General features: G+C 41.5%; 1 protein-coding gene across 1 annotated transcript in view; it reads right to left on the bottom strand.

Annotated features, from left to right (window-relative positions):
• LOC139028928 (leucine-rich repeat-containing protein 15-like) overlaps nt 1–4,446 on the bottom strand; it is a 15,427-nt gene extending 10,981 nt beyond the window's left edge. The window contains exon 1 of the mRNA XM_070447464.1: nt 4,159–4,446. The gene's annotated coding sequence lies outside the window, so the exon portion shown is untranslated. The remainder of the gene's footprint in view (nt 1–4,158) is intronic.
• Nucleotides 4,447–9,575: the final 5,129 nt, after the last annotated feature.

Genomic DNA, 9,575 nt, shown 5'->3' on the forward strand with positions numbered 1-9,575 from the left:
TGCTCGCACATCTTTTTCAGTTCTGCCACAAGCTTTCTATAGGACTGATGTCAGGGCTTTGTGATGGCCACTCCAATACCTTGACTTTGTTGTCCTTAAGCAATTTGCCACAACTTTGAAGTATGCTTGGGGTCATTGTCCATTTGGAAGACCCATTGCAACCAAGCTTTAACTCCTGACTGATGTCTTGAGATGCTGCTTCAATATATCCACATAATTTCCTGCCTCATGATGCTACCTATTTTGTAAGTGCACCAGTCCCTCCTGCAGCAAAGCACCCCCACAACATGATGCTGCCACCCCCGTGCTTCACGGTTGGGATGGTGTTCTGACTTGCAAGCCTCCCCCTTTTTCTCCAAACATAACAATGGTTGTTATGGACAAACAGTTCTATTTTGTTTCATCAGACCAGAGACATTTCTCCAAAAAGTACAATCTTTGTCCCCATGTGCAGTTGAAAACCGTAGTCTGGATTTTTTTATGGCGGTTTTGAGCCGTGGCTTCTCCTTGCTGACGGCCTTTCAGTATGTCGATATAGGACTCGTTTTACTGTGGATATAGATATTATTGTACCTGTTTCCTCCAGCATCTTCACAAGGTCCTTTGCTTGTTTCTGGATTGATTTGCACTTTTCGCACCAAAGTACGTTCAACGCTAGGAGACAGAACGCGTCTCCTTCCTGAGCGGTATGACGGCTGCGGTCCTATGGTTGTTATACTTGCGTACTATGTTTGTACAGATAACATGGTACCTTCAGGGACCACGCAGCCGTCATACCGCTCAGGAAGGAGACGCGTTCTGTCTCCTAGCGTTGAACGTACTTTGGTGCGAAAAGTGCAAATCAATCCCAGAACAACAGCAAAGGACCTTGTGAAGATGCTGGAGGAAACAGGTACAATAATATCTATATCCACAGTAAAACGAGTCCTATATCGACATAACCTGAAAGGCCGCTCAGCAAGGAAGAAGCCACGGCTCCAAAACCGCCATAAAAAAATCCAGACTACGGTTTTCAACTGCACATGGGGACAAAGATTGTACTTTTTGGAGAAATGTCCTCTGGTCTGATGAAACAAAAATAGAACTGTTTGTCCATAACAACCATTGTTATGTTTGGAGGAAAAAGGGGGAGGCTTGCAAGTCGAAGAACACCATCCCAACCGTGAAGCACGGGGGTGGCAGCATCATGTTGTGGGGGTGCTTTGCTGCAGGAGGGACTGGTGCACTTCACAAAATAGGTAGCATCATGAGGCAGGAAAATTATGTGGATATATTGAAGCAGCATCTCAAGACATCAGTCAGGAAGTTAAAGCTTGGTTGCAAATGGGTCTTCCAAATGGACAATGACCCCAAGCATACTTCCAAAGTTGTGGCAAATTGCTTAAGGACAACAAAGTCAAGGTATTGGAGTGGCCATCACAAAGCCCTGACATCAGTCCTATAGAAAGCTTGTGGGCAGAACTGAAAAAGCATGTGCGAGCAAGGAGGCCTACAAATCTGACTCAGTTACACCAGCTCTGTCAGGAGGAATGGGCCAAAATTCACCCAGCTTGTGGAAGGCTACCCGAAACGTTTGACCCAAGTTAAACAATTTAAAGGCAACGCTACGAAATACTAATTGAGTGTATGTAAACGTCTGACCCACTGGGAATGTGATGAAAGAAAGAAATAAAAGCTGAAATAAATAATTCTATCTACTATTATTATGAGATTTCACATTCATAAAATAAAGTGGTGATCCTAACTGACCTAAGACAGGGAATGTTTACTCGGATTAAATGTCAGGAATTGTGAAAAACTGAGTTTAAATGTATTTGGCTCAGGTGTATGTAAACTTCCGATTTCAACTGTGTGTGTGTATATATACAGTCTATCTATCTATCTATCTATCTATCTATCTATCTATCTATCTATCTATCTATCTATCTATCTATCTATCTATCTATCTATATATTTGTTTTTTACATAAGTATTCAGACCCTTTGCTATGAGACCTGAAATTGAGCTCAGGTGCATCCTGTTTCCATCGATCATCCTGTTTCCAGATGTTTCTACAACTTGATTGGAGTCCACCTGTGGTAAATTAAATTGATTAGACATGAGATGGAAAGGCTCACACCTGTCTATATAAGGTCCCACAGTTGACAGTGCATGTCAGAGCAAAAACCAAGCCAGGAGGTCGAAGGAATTGTCCGTAGAGCTCCGAGACAGGATTGTGTCGAGGCACAGATCTGGGGAAGGGTACCAAAATATTTCTGCAGCATTGAAGGTCCCCAAGAACATAGTAGCCTCCTCCATACTCTAAGACTCTTCCTAGAGCTGGCTGCCTGGCCAAACTGAGCAATCGGGTAGAAGAGCCTTGGTCAGGGAGGTGACCAAGAACCCGATGGTCACTCTGAACGAGCTCCAGAGTTCCTCTGTGGAGATGGGATAACCTTCCAGAAGGACAACCATCTCTGCAGCACTCCACCAATCAGGCCTTTATGGTAGATTGGCCAGACAGAAGCCACTCATTAGTAAAAGGCACATTACATCCTGCTTGGAGTTTGCCTAAAGGCAAATTCTCTTGTCTGATGAATCCAAGATTGAACTCTTTAGCCTGAATGCCAAGCGTCACACCTGGAGGAAACCTGGCACCATCCCTACGGTGAAGCATGCTGGTGGCAGCATCATGTTGTGGGTATGTTTTTCAGTGGGAGACTAGTCAGGATCTAGGGAAAGATGATCGGAGAAAAGTACAGAGATCCTTGATGAAAAACCACTCTAGAGAGCTCAGAACCTCAGACTGGGGCGAAGGTTCACCTTCCAACAGGACAACAACCCAAAGCACACACCCAACACAACGCAGGAGTGGGACAAGTCTCTGAATGTTCTTGAGTGGCCCTGACTTGAACCCGATCAAATATCCTCTGGAGAGACCTGAAAATAGCTATGCAGCGACGCTCCCCATCCAACCTGACAGAGCTTGAGAGGATCTGCAGAGAAGAATGGGAGAAACTCCCCAAATACAGGTGTGCCGAGCTTGTAGCGTCATACCTAAGACTCGAGGCTGTAATCATTGCCAAAGGTGCTTCAACAATGTACTGAGTAAAGGGTCTCAATTCTTATGTAAATGTAATATTTAAGTTTTTGTTGTTTTTGCAAATTTGTTAAAAAAAACGTCCTTTTTGTCATTATTGGGGATTGTGTGTAGTTTGATGAGGGGGGAAAAACGATTTAATCCATGTTAGGCTAACATAACAAAATGTGGAAAAAGTCAAGGGGTCTGAATACTTTCCTAATGCACTGTAATTACAGAATAGTTACTTGCTCAGATGTTTCCTCTTAGGAAATTGTAGTTGAATGTTATCCTACCGCTGTTCCCCTCTAAGTGCTGGGAGTGAAGACATAGCCGATATGACTGAACAGCACCATTGGCAAACATGCCTCTTRTGACTCCTCAGCAAAATACAAATTCGTAAGGTCCCTATTTGAATGGCTGCTTACATTTAAACTGTCTCCTCTCTGATATAATCAGTCCCAGTCTCACCAAACCACAGTCTGGACTGGGCTGGAACATTTTACATCGTAAAACATTTCCAGTTCACCATTAATTGCTGTGATTTTTTTCTCTCTCCCCATTTCCTGGACTTAAACATCAGCACTTTGCCAGTCACAAAATATATATCCAGCAAATTAGAGGGTGAGTATATGGGGAGAGTTGCATAGACTAACAATATCACAAAGGTAATATAAAATGACATGAGACGATTTTTTTGCAATGAATCCTGAAACAAAAATGGTTAAGGGTTGAAAGAGGAGCGTTTTAGCTCTCTTCAAAGCACATTTCTGTTCTTCCCCACATAATTTGCACACAGTAAGACCAAATAATACTGTTAAATCATAGTTTCAGAAAACAACGCTCCTACAMTCGTCTACTTTATAATCAGTATAGTTTTTGTCTTGCTTGGACAATTAAAACTTCACAATAAAGTAGACGACCTCACTTGATAACAATTTGTTTTAATAATAATTACAGTTTTGACCAATCTCTTTCTCATATGAGCAAAAAAGCCATTTCAATAGAATAAATACGATTAGGAATCTCCAGGTCAACCAGTGCACTGCTAACTATTGTAAAACAAGATGCTGTAGGCTATTTGGTAGAGAGGAGCTTACCTTGTACAGTACTTGGCAGTTGAGTGAACGGAGAAATGAGTTGGAGGGGAGTGTCTGCTATCTTTTATCCTCTCTTGTCACTGTGCTCCCTCTTCAGAAATGTCAGATATGAATTAATTCGAGATTCCAGTTTCTTCCAGAACCACACATCCTCACATTGTTCAGCTCTTTGTCATCACGTTCATCATCCTCAATCAATCTGTTCCCCCTGTGCCCTTGAAACTTTCAGGTCATGTACTGAAGCTTGCTTGTACTGAAGCTTGCTTGCACCGTCTTTGCTCTGTCTGCTTCTCTTTCTCACATACACACGCATTTTTGGGAAGTATGGTGGGGGGATTGTGTGAGGGGAAAGCCCCACCCTTTCTGCAAAAGGACTGGATTTGTGTGAGGGTGTGCTTGGGACTACTTGCGTGAATGTGTGTGCCTTTTGAGCTTGTTTGAATGTCTCCATGTGTGGAATTGTGGCATGCATGTGGGGGGATGTGTTTTGATCAACAGTATTTGTGTATACGATTGTTGAGAATTTAGTGTAAGGGGGGTATACTGTGTGTGCATGGGACTTTGTAGTTGTGCATGAGTAAGTCGGCGTGTGTTTTAGGCGTTGACATGCTGACAGTGGGCTTTCAGTTGTGGTGGAGGGGCTGCCCAATGCGCTGATGACCAAAAGCCTGATCATGGAGGTGGAAGGGGAGGGGCTGGGGTTCTCATGCATGGCTCAGAGGCATACAGCACTAGGGATCAAACCTTTCAGATAATAACTAACTTATGATGGAGAGCCAGGGGTATTCACTGCTTCTATTCCAAGATTCCAAAGAAACTTCAATCTTCTGCAGAAAAACAATTTTAGCTCAGTACAGGTAAAGTGGCAATCATCTGCTCTCAATTAGACCCAAAGAAAGGTTGTACGTTAACTTATTATTCGGATTAACATTCCTCTCTGTTGCTGTAAAAGGGAAATCCGTCTGTTTTACGACTCCTACGCAGACCAAGGGCACGGATACCCCCCCTACACCCTAAACAAGATAGCATGGGTGGAGTTAACGTATATCTCAGCCCAGCAGCAGCGAGAACATGTACTTAATGTGACCAGCGTGGTCAAAATACAGATGTAGCTGATTACCATTAAGGAACATGCAAAATAAAGGGCGGGTCCTTGTCTTTTGTACAGGGTGTTTTTGCAGGGAAGTTGTATTAGTCAAGAAGAGCAATAGGCCAACTTATGTAGGTAATGGGTTGGGCAAGGTTTACACAGACAGACGTTTGTGTAGGTCCTGATACATTATCATTAGTGCTAGCCTAATTTTGGTCCGATTTTTGGCTACTGCTAAAATGCTGTGCACAGACAATTTTGGGGGGATACCCTTTTGTGAATTGAAATGTTTGGATTGGCCAGTGTACAATGACTTCTATTCACTGAAAGTATTCTGACGAATCAAACTCGGACCCTAACCCATGATGGCTGTTTTTAAGGCACAGTCCTCGTGACTTATGACTATGGGTAAAGACTATGGGTAAAAACCCAGTGTTGCTGTTTCCTGTCCTGTGTTAGATGTGAACTATTCGAGTGTGTGTCAGTGATGTGAATGGTGTGATCTCTGCCCACTGTTATGRGAGTTCAATGTACTGGAAAGGCTTAATCACCGGTCGCCATAGTGATGAACTTGGCTGCTATTCAGCATTTCATTCTCTTTTGTTCATTGTTTTATATTCAGTCACTTGGAATTTGTCATTCATTTTTCAAAGTATTTTGTGTTTGTACTTTTCAGGTTTAATAACCCTTTTTAGGGACTTAAATTCTACTTGTACTTACACACTGTTAAAATGAAGTGTTTTGTAACACTAAAACTAGTGGCAACTAAGCTGCCACCAACGTTAAGGAGACAAAACCTTAACTTTGCTGGAGTTTTGAAACACATGGGTGTAAGGGTCTTTGGGACAGATWTAAGGTGTTCTGAAACYTGACATGGTGTGTTGTAACATCACTTAATCAAGAGTTGTGCAACACATTGCAAGAGACTGGGCGCACTAACCTGGAAAAGGTTGTAAACACTTATGGTGTTTCGAGTCCTGTTGAGTGCAGAATTACATCCCTTCTTCTGCAATTTCCATATAATGTAAATGGAAATACCTCCTCCTTATTGTACGTTCCCTGCTCTTATATAATAAACTCCAAAAAGGTCAAATGTACGGTATTATGCTCAAAGAAATGATACGAGAGTATCGTTTTGCGATAATACAAATTAATACGTTTGTCCAGGGTAATTCACGAGTACAACATTTACTTTTTCAAGACGAAGTTTCAAATGCTTTATCTTTTCTTTGCAAATCATCAAATGACGACAAAACATTGACAGGTCTTTTACATTTTTTTTATTGATTAAGACAGTTCAAAGATCTGTAAGGTGTTAATCATATTCTTCTAAATCAAGGGAAATATGGCATTATATTTCAGATTCATGGACAAAAATACAGGCAATGACTACTAATACAAAACTTCAGCCCAGGGCTCAATGCYATACACCAGTCATCKATTAGGCTAATGAATTTGACCCGAGTCTTTAWATTCAGATGATGGTACATGGAAGGTTGTTCAGATGTATTGAATCACAGTACAGTTGAGTTTAACYATATGATTGACAGTTGACAGGTCAGATGGCATTAGTCTGTGATCCTTGTCTTGATTCCTTTTGTTAAGTATGGCCAGCCTGTTGGTAACGTAGTATGTATGGTTTTCTACAGGCCAATAATAATAACAAGCAATAATGACCGTGCATGAATGCATAATGAAGTTATTAACTGCTATAATATTCATAAATTGCTATATACGAATATACAATTATTAAACATCAATAGCAAAATGCATATACAATTAATGAAMCTTTGTAAATATAGRAACAACAGAACAATATGAATGRCAAAAGTGGGATGCAGTAACATGTGGTYAGGCAGGCCAACGCTAGAGCAGGCTAAATGGGCAGTGGCTATTTAGTGTAAAATATAGCATGTGGTGCAGGCATCAAACAATATATAAAGTTAGTAGGCAAGCCAAACAAAAAAAATACTTGGCAAGCAAAAAACAGYCCCCCATTTGCATAAAAACATCTGCATGACGTGTCAGCTAACTACAATGTAGCATTAAYAAAACGAACCAAGGAATCAAAATGTCTGTTTGACTTGAACTATAAGCATACAGCAACCATTAGCAGCCGAAATGCTACTCAAAACAAATGCCCTTGTTTAGCAGATCCGACCCGCTTGCGTACAGCTGTACAAGAGTCGGACAGACTTCCTGTGTAGATTAAGACACTGCAGAGCCTGCGTGATATTGCTCGGAAAACGTACCTCAATCCAGGCATAAGAAATGCCCTGTACTCCTAATTGTCCCATTATCCCAACTGTTACGCGTAGAAGATTTAACGAATGCTAGTTTTTCCAGAAAACAGTCCTTTTCGTCCTAATATTAGGTAGCAGAAGCAACAGCAACCATATAGGAATGGCAGTGTCAACAAATCAGCTCCTTTGTTGTTCAATGCGACATGCCGTTCCACAATGGCTGCTGTGGCTACTAGCTAGCATGAGGATAAAAACAACAGTTTTTAATCTTTTCGGTGTAACAGCTGGGATAAGAGAACAATTCGGAATACAACACATTTCTCATCCCTGAATTGAGGTGCGTTTTCCGAGCCATATCTCGCGCCAGCTCCGGGGTGTCTTAATCTACACAGGAAGCCTGTCTGACCAGTGCAGCTGTAAGTAGTGATGGGAAACCGAGGCTTTCTTAAGGCTTCGGCGCCCTCACCAAATTGTGCCGAAAAACGGTTAATTACGCAGAGCTTTATTATGTTCACAATGCACATTAGTGACCTCTGCTGGTCAGCAATAAATAGCAGCGTGTGATTATCAGAGATATTCCCCCCCCCATTCTTTTCATTATAGCATCGTGGCACAGCGGTATGTCGTTGGCTTTAGTAGCCTAATCAGTTGGAATACTAGGTTCACATCTTACATCATGCTTGACTATTTTGCAAAAACTTAATCTATGGCACTATTTAGGATGCATAAGACAGAAGCTTATACTATACTATATAAAACAAATTTGAGCAACAGTGCAGAAAGAATAATTTTCTAAATAGTGGGCCTTCAACGGGATTCGACCCGAACCCTCACGTCCATGACTGTTACATAGTTCCCTCGTCTATCTGCAAAGCTACCGGTTAGGTGAAACTTTTTATACAAAATCCTAACTGTATTTGTATGTACGGTGTCCAGTAGAGGTCAGTGTTTGAAATCAGCTTGGAATCGGAAAAGGCACCGGAACAACGGCGTGATCAGTGGGATCTTGCGTTTGGCAGCATACGGTTTGAAAAAGCACGTGATCAAACAAAGCTTCAGAGGTCATTGATGACGTACTGCTGATAAAGTCATACACGCATCGGCAGACATCTTCGAGGTTAGCTGCTTAGCGATTTCGACGCATACCTTGGAGCGCCGGTATCAAACGTAACATCACTAGCTGTAAGCAAGTGGGTCAGATCTGCTGGCTAGTTCTTGTTGAGTGAATTCCTTTTCTGTTTCTTTCTTCAATGTAATAACGTTTTGTACTCGCATTGTCATTGACGCATACTTTCTTGGATTATTTTGGAGAGTTTCACTTTAGCGTTTGTTGTGCTCTTTCCTGTATGAGTTCGTGAAGGACCTGAGTAAAGGGGAGGTGCCCGCATACTTGCCTGTTTTTATACTTGACCATAGAGTTTGCTTAGAGGGCACACCAGACACGAATGCCCTCTCTCCACCTCCATGCCCCAGACTGGAGGAATTCTAAACAGTAAAGCAGCACAATGTCTGAAGTTCAAATTTTGCCTTTAATCTAAACATTCTGATATGGGGGCCCAAGTTCTTCACACGGTACGTGGCTGTGTGGTTGAGTGGGTAAAATTCAGTATTTAACTCCTGTTGCTAATCTTTCTGAACAAAGCACAGAAAAAATTAAGATAAGTTGATTTAACATGGGCTTTAACATTTTTGAGTTAATATTTTATTGAGTCCATGTTAAGTCTATCGCAAGTCTGAATCGGGCCCGATGTGCTCAGTATAAGAAGGGTGGTTCAGCACAACAGTTTAGTCCTGAAGACTGACTGAGTGGACTAAGACAATGTTTTGACYACATAAAGAGTTGTCATTTTGATTTGTAACATCATTATAATCTCACAATGGGCCTGGCAACAGTAYCCTATAATTAGTGCCATTGTCTACCCTAGGAAAAGTATTCAATTCCCAGTATTTTCTTACATTTTTTAACTCAAATAAAATCACCCCCAATCAATATTTACGCTATAAACCATTGTCATTTCAAAACCATTTGATTGTATGAGAGACAGTCTGCCAAAACATGCTTTTTGTGTTTAGATGCTGCCTTT

This window comes from Salvelinus sp. IW2-2015, linkage group LG16, assembly GCF_002910315.2.
Source record: "Salvelinus sp. IW2-2015 linkage group LG16, ASM291031v2, whole genome shotgun sequence".
Lineage (NCBI taxonomy): Eukaryota > Metazoa > Chordata > Actinopteri > Salmoniformes > Salmonidae > Salvelinus > Salvelinus sp. IW2-2015.